The 7500-nt window shown below is 34.4% G+C and overlaps 1 protein-coding gene across 1 annotated transcript in view; it reads right to left on the bottom strand.

Annotated features, from left to right (window-relative positions):
* Positions 1-7500, bottom strand: part of LOC135207929 (potassium voltage-gated channel protein Shab-like) — a 439867-nt gene that overhangs the window by 431294 nt on the left and 1073 nt on the right. The window lies entirely within an intron of this gene.

Raw genomic sequence — 7500 nt, 5'->3', positions numbered from 1 at the left:
TCAAGAGCAAAGAGACCAGTCATAGAGCTTCACAAGGCGACAAATTTATATCAGTCACGTAATATTCACGAAAATTACTTTTTAAAAGCAATGAAACGCAGGCTGCGAGTGGTTTAATTCCTTCTTGATGATACAAATAATGCGAAGGATGTCATTCACAATACTTAATGATTCTTGGGTATTAAACCCCCCCAAGGTACCCTGGCTTCAAAAATTACACTGATCCTAGAAGTGGCTGAAGACGTGCCATGACACTGGTGTGGGTACCGAAATTTTCAAGGATACCCAAATGTGTAGTAACGGACATGAAGCTTCAGATACAGCAAAAAAAAAAAAAAAAACTCATATATAAAAATCAATCAATAAATAAAAAGAGGCACCTCCAAAATACACAATAATATAATACTAATAACTGACAAGACACGTAAAATCATTACCCTCACATAAACATCAACTTGACGTAATAGACTCTTACCCATATACACCTTCCACACACAAAAACGTTTCCGGACCTTATCCCAATTTCCAAGAATCAGCCGATGAGTGATAAGAGCAACTTGCATTGCAAGGCGGGGGGCGTGTTCTATGATAAATGACACCAGAGTTCGTTATGCCACCTGAATGCTAAAAGTTCGCCCGTTGCAAAGGACAAATGGCGCCGATATTGGTGGGCATACCTCATACCGTGATGGAGTGCCGGGTCAATGTACATGCAAATTAGGGGGGTAAAGTTTTAGGCAGAGTTTCGCTCTTGTTATGTTAGCGTCTGGTTTGGAGGATTCCTTTTGGAAGGATGTATGCATGCATGTTTATATGTGTGTATATCTTGGTGTGTGTAAGTTGGTGTGTATGCTTCGAATGTTTTACATGAGTAAATAAATTAATTAATCAAATAAATAAATAAATGCATATTTCAATATATAAATATATACATAAATAAATATATAAATATACACACGAACAAACAGATAAATTAATACTATACTATATATATATATATATATATATATATATATATATATATATATATCCTAGACATATAATATATCTATTATATATACATATATATATATATATATATATATATATATATATATATATATCACTCCAAACATCATGTTAAAGACTCAAGAGCAACGTTGCGAATTAAAAAAAGACTTACATCAAACACCACGTCATTCTTATAATATAATATATCTATATATATATATATATATATATATATATATATATATATATATATATATATATATATATATATATATATATACAAGACACAGCAGCTAAATAAAGCCAGATTTTCGCTAAGCTCCAAAACGTGGACAAAACCACTGGTCATAAACACCTTTCATGCTCAAAAAGTACGAAGCCTGTGATGAGAGGAAGCTTGTTTCGCTAACAAGATAAACAGACGGGGTCAAAATGCTATGCAAATCCTGGAAAACATAATAGTTACAGTTAAGTGATCTTGACCCTTAGGAAAATATAAGGTTAATTTAATAAATGACTAATAATTAGGCATATACCGTGAGTATGTAGTTCAACTAATGCCACCACATTTTCATTAGACCATATTTCGAGTCTATGTTACCTATTAATTAAATAATAAATAAACATGGTAATTAGTACGTCAATTATCTAAATAATTAAAAAAAAAAATAAAAATAAACACAAGTCAATGTCGCGCTATGTAATTATACTTTATTTGATAACAGGAGTAAATAACCTGATGATTCAAAATTTGATATTTCCCAGAACCTGAAAAAGGGGTCAACGCAAAAAGCTTTCGCAAAATACTGGGAAACCAGCATAGGTTCAACTCTCCCCCCCAAACCACCCCCATCCCACCAACCATAACAACCGCCCCCCCCCACCCCCGGCCTTTCCCGAGGGACAAGGTAAGAAATCAAATTCGGGAGAGGGTCATCTCTCTTCGTTAGTTTAATGACCTGTTTTACGTACGGTCATAAACTCCCGGCTCTGGAACGCATCTTTCATTCTCCAGCTTTATGACGAGTTTCTTGATACAGAGAGAGAAGAGAGAAGAGAGACGAGAAGAGGAGAGAGAGAGAGAGAGAGAGAGTTAAAAGGATTAGGATGTTTCAAAAGACATTAGTCTACCCGAGGACACATTGTGTTACAGTGTACTAATGATTTTGTCTAGTTTTCTTTTAAACTCTTCCAGAGAGAGAGAGAGAATCTGACAGGTTTACTGTGCTCAATGTCACATACAAACCAGTTACATAAAACACCAACGGCGCACCCCCAGCAAAAGAGAGAGAGAGAGAGAGAGAGAGAGAGAGAGAGAGAGAGAGAGAGAGAGTTTAGTACCGGTGTGCATACAAGCAGGCAAGTAGACTAAGAGAGAGAGAGAGAGAGAGAGAGAGAGAGAGAGAGTTTAGTACCGGTGTGCATACAAGCAGGCAAGTAGACTAAGAGAGAGAGAGAGAGAGAGAGAGAGAGAGAGAGAGAGAGAGTTTAGTACCGGTTGCATACAAGCAGGCAAGTAGACTAAGAGAGAGAGAGAGAGAGAGAGAGAGAGAGAGAGAGAGAGAGAGAGAGACTTCTTTAGTACCGGTGTGCATGCAAGCAGGCAAGTAGGCTAATGCATCCATTACCATGCTCGCATGGGAAGCATTTGCATGTGAAAGTGCTTTGTTAAAAACACGACACGACTTTCCACGCTACTTAGCTAAGCACTAATTGAATTCCTGGACGAGAGGGATTGCACTGGGCAGACGATCAATTTGGGCGAATGACCACTCGGCCTGTGAAACCAAGTTCAACACGCTGGCATTTCTCTGGCTTTATAAAAAAAAAAAAGGGGGGGGGGGAAATTGCCATTTCTCTATTTTTTAAATAAAATGGGAAATTGCCATTTCTCTTTTCAAATAAAATGGGGAAATTGCCATTTCTCTACTTTTTAAATAAAATGGGAAATTGCCATTTCTCTGCTTTTTAAATAAATGGGAAACTGTCATTTCTCTGCCTTTTAAATAAAATGGGAAATTGCCATTTCTCTTGCTTTATAAATAAAATGGGAAACTGCCATTTCTCTGCTTTTTAAATAAAATGGGAAATTGTCATTTCTCTGCTTTTTAAATAAAATGGGAAATTGTCATTTCTCTGCTTTTTAAATAAAATGGGAAATTGTCATTTCTCTGCTTTTTCAATAAAATGGGAAAATGCCATTTCTCTGCTTTTTAAATAAAATGGGAAATTGCCATTTCTCTTGCTTTTTAAATAAAATGGGAAAATGCCATTTCTCTGCTTTATAAATAAAATGGGAAATTGCCATTTCTCTTTTCAAGTAAAATAGGGAAATTGCCATTTCTCTTTTCAAGTAAAATGGGGAAATAGCCATTTCTCTTTTCAAATAAAATGGGGAAATTGCCATTTCTCTTTTCAAATAAAATGGGGAAATTGCCATTTCTCTTTTCAAATAAAATGGGGAAATTGCCATTTCTCTGCTTTTTAAATAAAATGGGAAACTGCCATTTCTCTACATTCAGATAAAATGTGGAAAGATTCTTAGGGTCGATTTGATATTCCAGTGTTAAAATTACATTTTTTTTCTAGCTATCTATTAAAATATTTTCTTAAGAGAGTCCTTTTTTTTAACATTTACATCAACATACTGGAAATTTATTTGTTATTCAGATGTTTTATTTATTGTCAGTTTTGTACTAAATTTTTTTTTAAAGAGAACACCAGTTTTACCTGGACGTTTTTAATCAAAATATTGGACTTTTTTCTACGAAAATAAAATTCCTGTCCATCCATATCCAATGAAAATATCTTAAGGCCAATTTTGTGTCATATCCTGGTGAAATTTTATGAAATTGAAGGATATTGATTCAAGGAAATTGAAAGCATGAAAATTCGATCCATCTGTGAATATAAAAGCAGAAAGGTTTAAAAAAACTGGGATAATAAAAGTAGAACAATGTAGGAATCTTGACTAACAACAGGAAAAACTTAGGGAATCTATGAAAACAAGGAGAGAATTCTTAAGCCTTTATGATAATGGATATTTTTCATAGTACAACTTTTGACTTCTCACCAATAATTCAAGAAATTCAGTACAACCTGAAACTTGGGTTTAATGGTAGTACAGTACTGTAACAGATTAAAGGGCACCTCGGACGCACATTCAACCTTAAGCCTCCGGATTAACGTGGAATCCGAGCCAATTCCCACCTGGGACCCGCCAATGCGGAATTTTCCTCAAGCTATTATTTCAGATTCCGATACTGGATTTAAAAAATAACACCTTTACTGAAACGACTCATTTAACATGTTGTGATATTTGTACACCATTTTAACTAATCTTCAACATCTTAGCCATGCTGTTTGAGTGTTTAACACGTAAATTTGATTTGATTTGCTTTATATAGATTTTTGGCATAATGCCAAGCACTGGGGCAACTAAGGCCATTCAGCAGGATGACTGGGTTGACCCACCTATTTTGACATTATTTTATTGCTTACCTTTCAGTAGTCTGCAGTTTTGCCGCCCGCCCCCGCCCGTAGTAGTCTGCATTTTGCCCCCACCCCCCGTAGTAGTCTGCAGTTTTGCCCCCCCCCCTCCCCCCGCTCCCCCCGTAGTAGTCTGCGTTTTGCCCCCCCCCCCCCCTCCCGGCCCCCGTAGTAGTCTGCAGTTTTGCCCTATGTATTATATGTCCCCAAGTTGTGATATTTTGATTTATAGCTCTTTACAGCCGACCGAGAAACGTTGCTAGGAACCTTAATGTTGGAATTAACCTTTCCTCGGGAGGTACAGACTTCCTCATTACTGCATCTGTCTTTGTTACTTTTAGAGACATAAGGAATAAAAGGTCTCCGAAGACATCGTCAGTCATTCTTAAATAATTTCTATAATCTCCCGAGTTGTTTTCCTTTTCATTCTTTCAATAAAGTCATGTGATAAAACCTCTCTTTCTTAGCCATGGTTTCACCCATACTTTAGAATTTATCTTGCATATTTCATGCTCGTATTCGTCTTGCAGGAGTGCTATCATCATTATTGCACTTCCCTTCCTTTTAAAAACATTCACTATATCAGGACGCTACAGGACTGAAAGGAACACGGCCAGTGTCTAATAACTCTACCCTCTCTGCGTGCAAGGGCAACACCCAAGCGTATGGGCAATACTCAAGCGTATAGGCAATACCCAAGAGGACTGGAGCGCGCGCCAATCCCGGCAGGAAAAAACCGATGCCAGTCGTGTACGTGTACGTATATGGCCAGGTTCAGATATTAAGCTTCACATTTAGGTAAACATATTGAATGTTATGGTAGGGGTGAGGTTAATTTACATGAGGTTAATGACATGAGGTCAAGGTTAATTGGCATGAGGTTAATCGGCATGAGGTTAATTGACAGGAGGTTAATAGGTTCATTGACGTGAGGTTAACAGGTTAACTGACATGAGATTAATTAACACGAGGTTAATTGGCATGAGGTTAATTGACATGAGGTTAATTAACACGAGGTAACATGACAAGAGGTTAATTGACATTATTTTAACTGACATAAGGTTAATTGGCGCGGATTGAAAGGGAATGGTTGCCTCACTCTGGGAAAAATAGAAACTAGAAAAAGGGTCTACTTTTGCCTATTATCATTATTATTATTATTATTATTATTATTATGATTATTATTATTATTATTATTATTATTATTACTGGAGGCCAGCACTACTCTCTAAATCAGATAATTGTTCATATCCCTCGACTATCTGGGGAAGAAGCTATTGAAACTAAAACAAAAAACCTATTCCAAAAAAGTACTTCTAGTCCCTTGGTTCTGTTTTACTTGCTAGCATAAGAGCAATTTATTCCCACGCAGCTTGGTTTGCAAATTAATGGCCTTTTTTCGGTATTTCCCACGTCGGTTTGTTTACATGACAAATGCCAACTACATTCGTAACGTTTGGGATACAATTAATTCCTTACAAAGAAAAAATTAAGTTTTTTCATTGAAAGGAATTAATTGTATTTCAAATGTGTGTTTACATGACAAATACCAACTACATTCGTAACATCTGAAATACAATTAATTCCTTCCAAAAAATTATATATGTATGTATGTATGTATGTATGTATGTATGTATGTATGTATGTATGTATGTATGTATGTAGATGTATGTATTTATATATATATATATATATATATATATATATATAGATATATATATATATATATTAAGATATATATATATAGATATATATATTGACATAAATTTACATATTCACCATGTCCTCACTTTCGTGATTCAGTTTATATATATATATATATATATATATATATATATATATATATATATATATATATATATTATATATATATATATATAGATAAATATATATATATATATATATATATAATATATATATACATATATATATAATATATATATATACATATATATACGATATCATATATATATATATATATATATATATATATATATATATATACCCAAAAACCTCAAAGCCTATAACTCCATGACACTTGAAGCAAAGAAACAGAAATTCTTCTATCAAACCGCCATAAATATAAAATCTAATACCAAGGGATCTTCGAGGAGGGTTTCCTAAACCAATAAATCTCGTTTAATCGTTTCTCAACCCCAAAGGTCTCCGCCAGAGCTCAGAGAAAGAAAGAAAAAACAACAAAAAAGAGAAGAGGAAGAGATTAGTCTTCAATCTTGGATAATCTTTCCTAATCACATATAATCGTTTCCCCAATCCCAAATGCCAATCATTAACATTGGCTTACAGGAGGCCAGACGCCAGAGCTACAGAGATAAAACAATCACAGGAAGTAGACAACTTGAGAATCTCGGTGAGCCACTCAACCAATCTTAAATTACCGCTCGAAAGTCAATTTTAAAAAGTAAAGCATGTAACTAATTTCTCCAAAGTCAATCAAAATTGGGCGAGAAAACGTTTAACTTAGATTTTTTTTTAACCAATCTTTATATTAGTCAACGATATTTATACAAAATGCAACACATTAATAACTTCTCTAAGTCAATAATAAACAAAACAATGTTTAATTCGCAGATAATTTCATTTTACCAACCTTTAAATTAATCACCGATATTTGTACAAAAACGCAAGCCATTAAAATGCATTAAATTCCTGCTTAATAGTTTTTCCAGTACTCAAGAAAAATCCCAGCTCATATTTTTTAAAATTAAAGTTATACGATTCATTGGAATGAAACTTAATTCTCGTCCATTTTATCCGCCAATTTACAAACACGTCACATACAAACAAGGCGTGATCCGACCTCCAGCTTACTCGGAATGTGAGTAAGATTTTCCCCACAAGCATAGGTTGTAAGTATTATATTCCCAAATTTTAAAGTAAATTAAAACGTGCTAAAATCTGCGGTCAAACAGAGCCTTGTTTCATCAACAAAAAATAAATACGCTGTATTTTATTAGAAATAATTTTTCTGTACTGTTTAAGATGCAAATCACTTATTTT

This window comes from Macrobrachium nipponense, chromosome 34 (genome assembly GCF_015104395.2).
Source record: "Macrobrachium nipponense isolate FS-2020 chromosome 34, ASM1510439v2, whole genome shotgun sequence".
NCBI classification, from domain to species: Eukaryota; Metazoa; Arthropoda; class Malacostraca; order Decapoda; family Palaemonidae; genus Macrobrachium; species Macrobrachium nipponense.
This window is presented reverse-complemented; position numbering and strand designations above follow the sequence as displayed.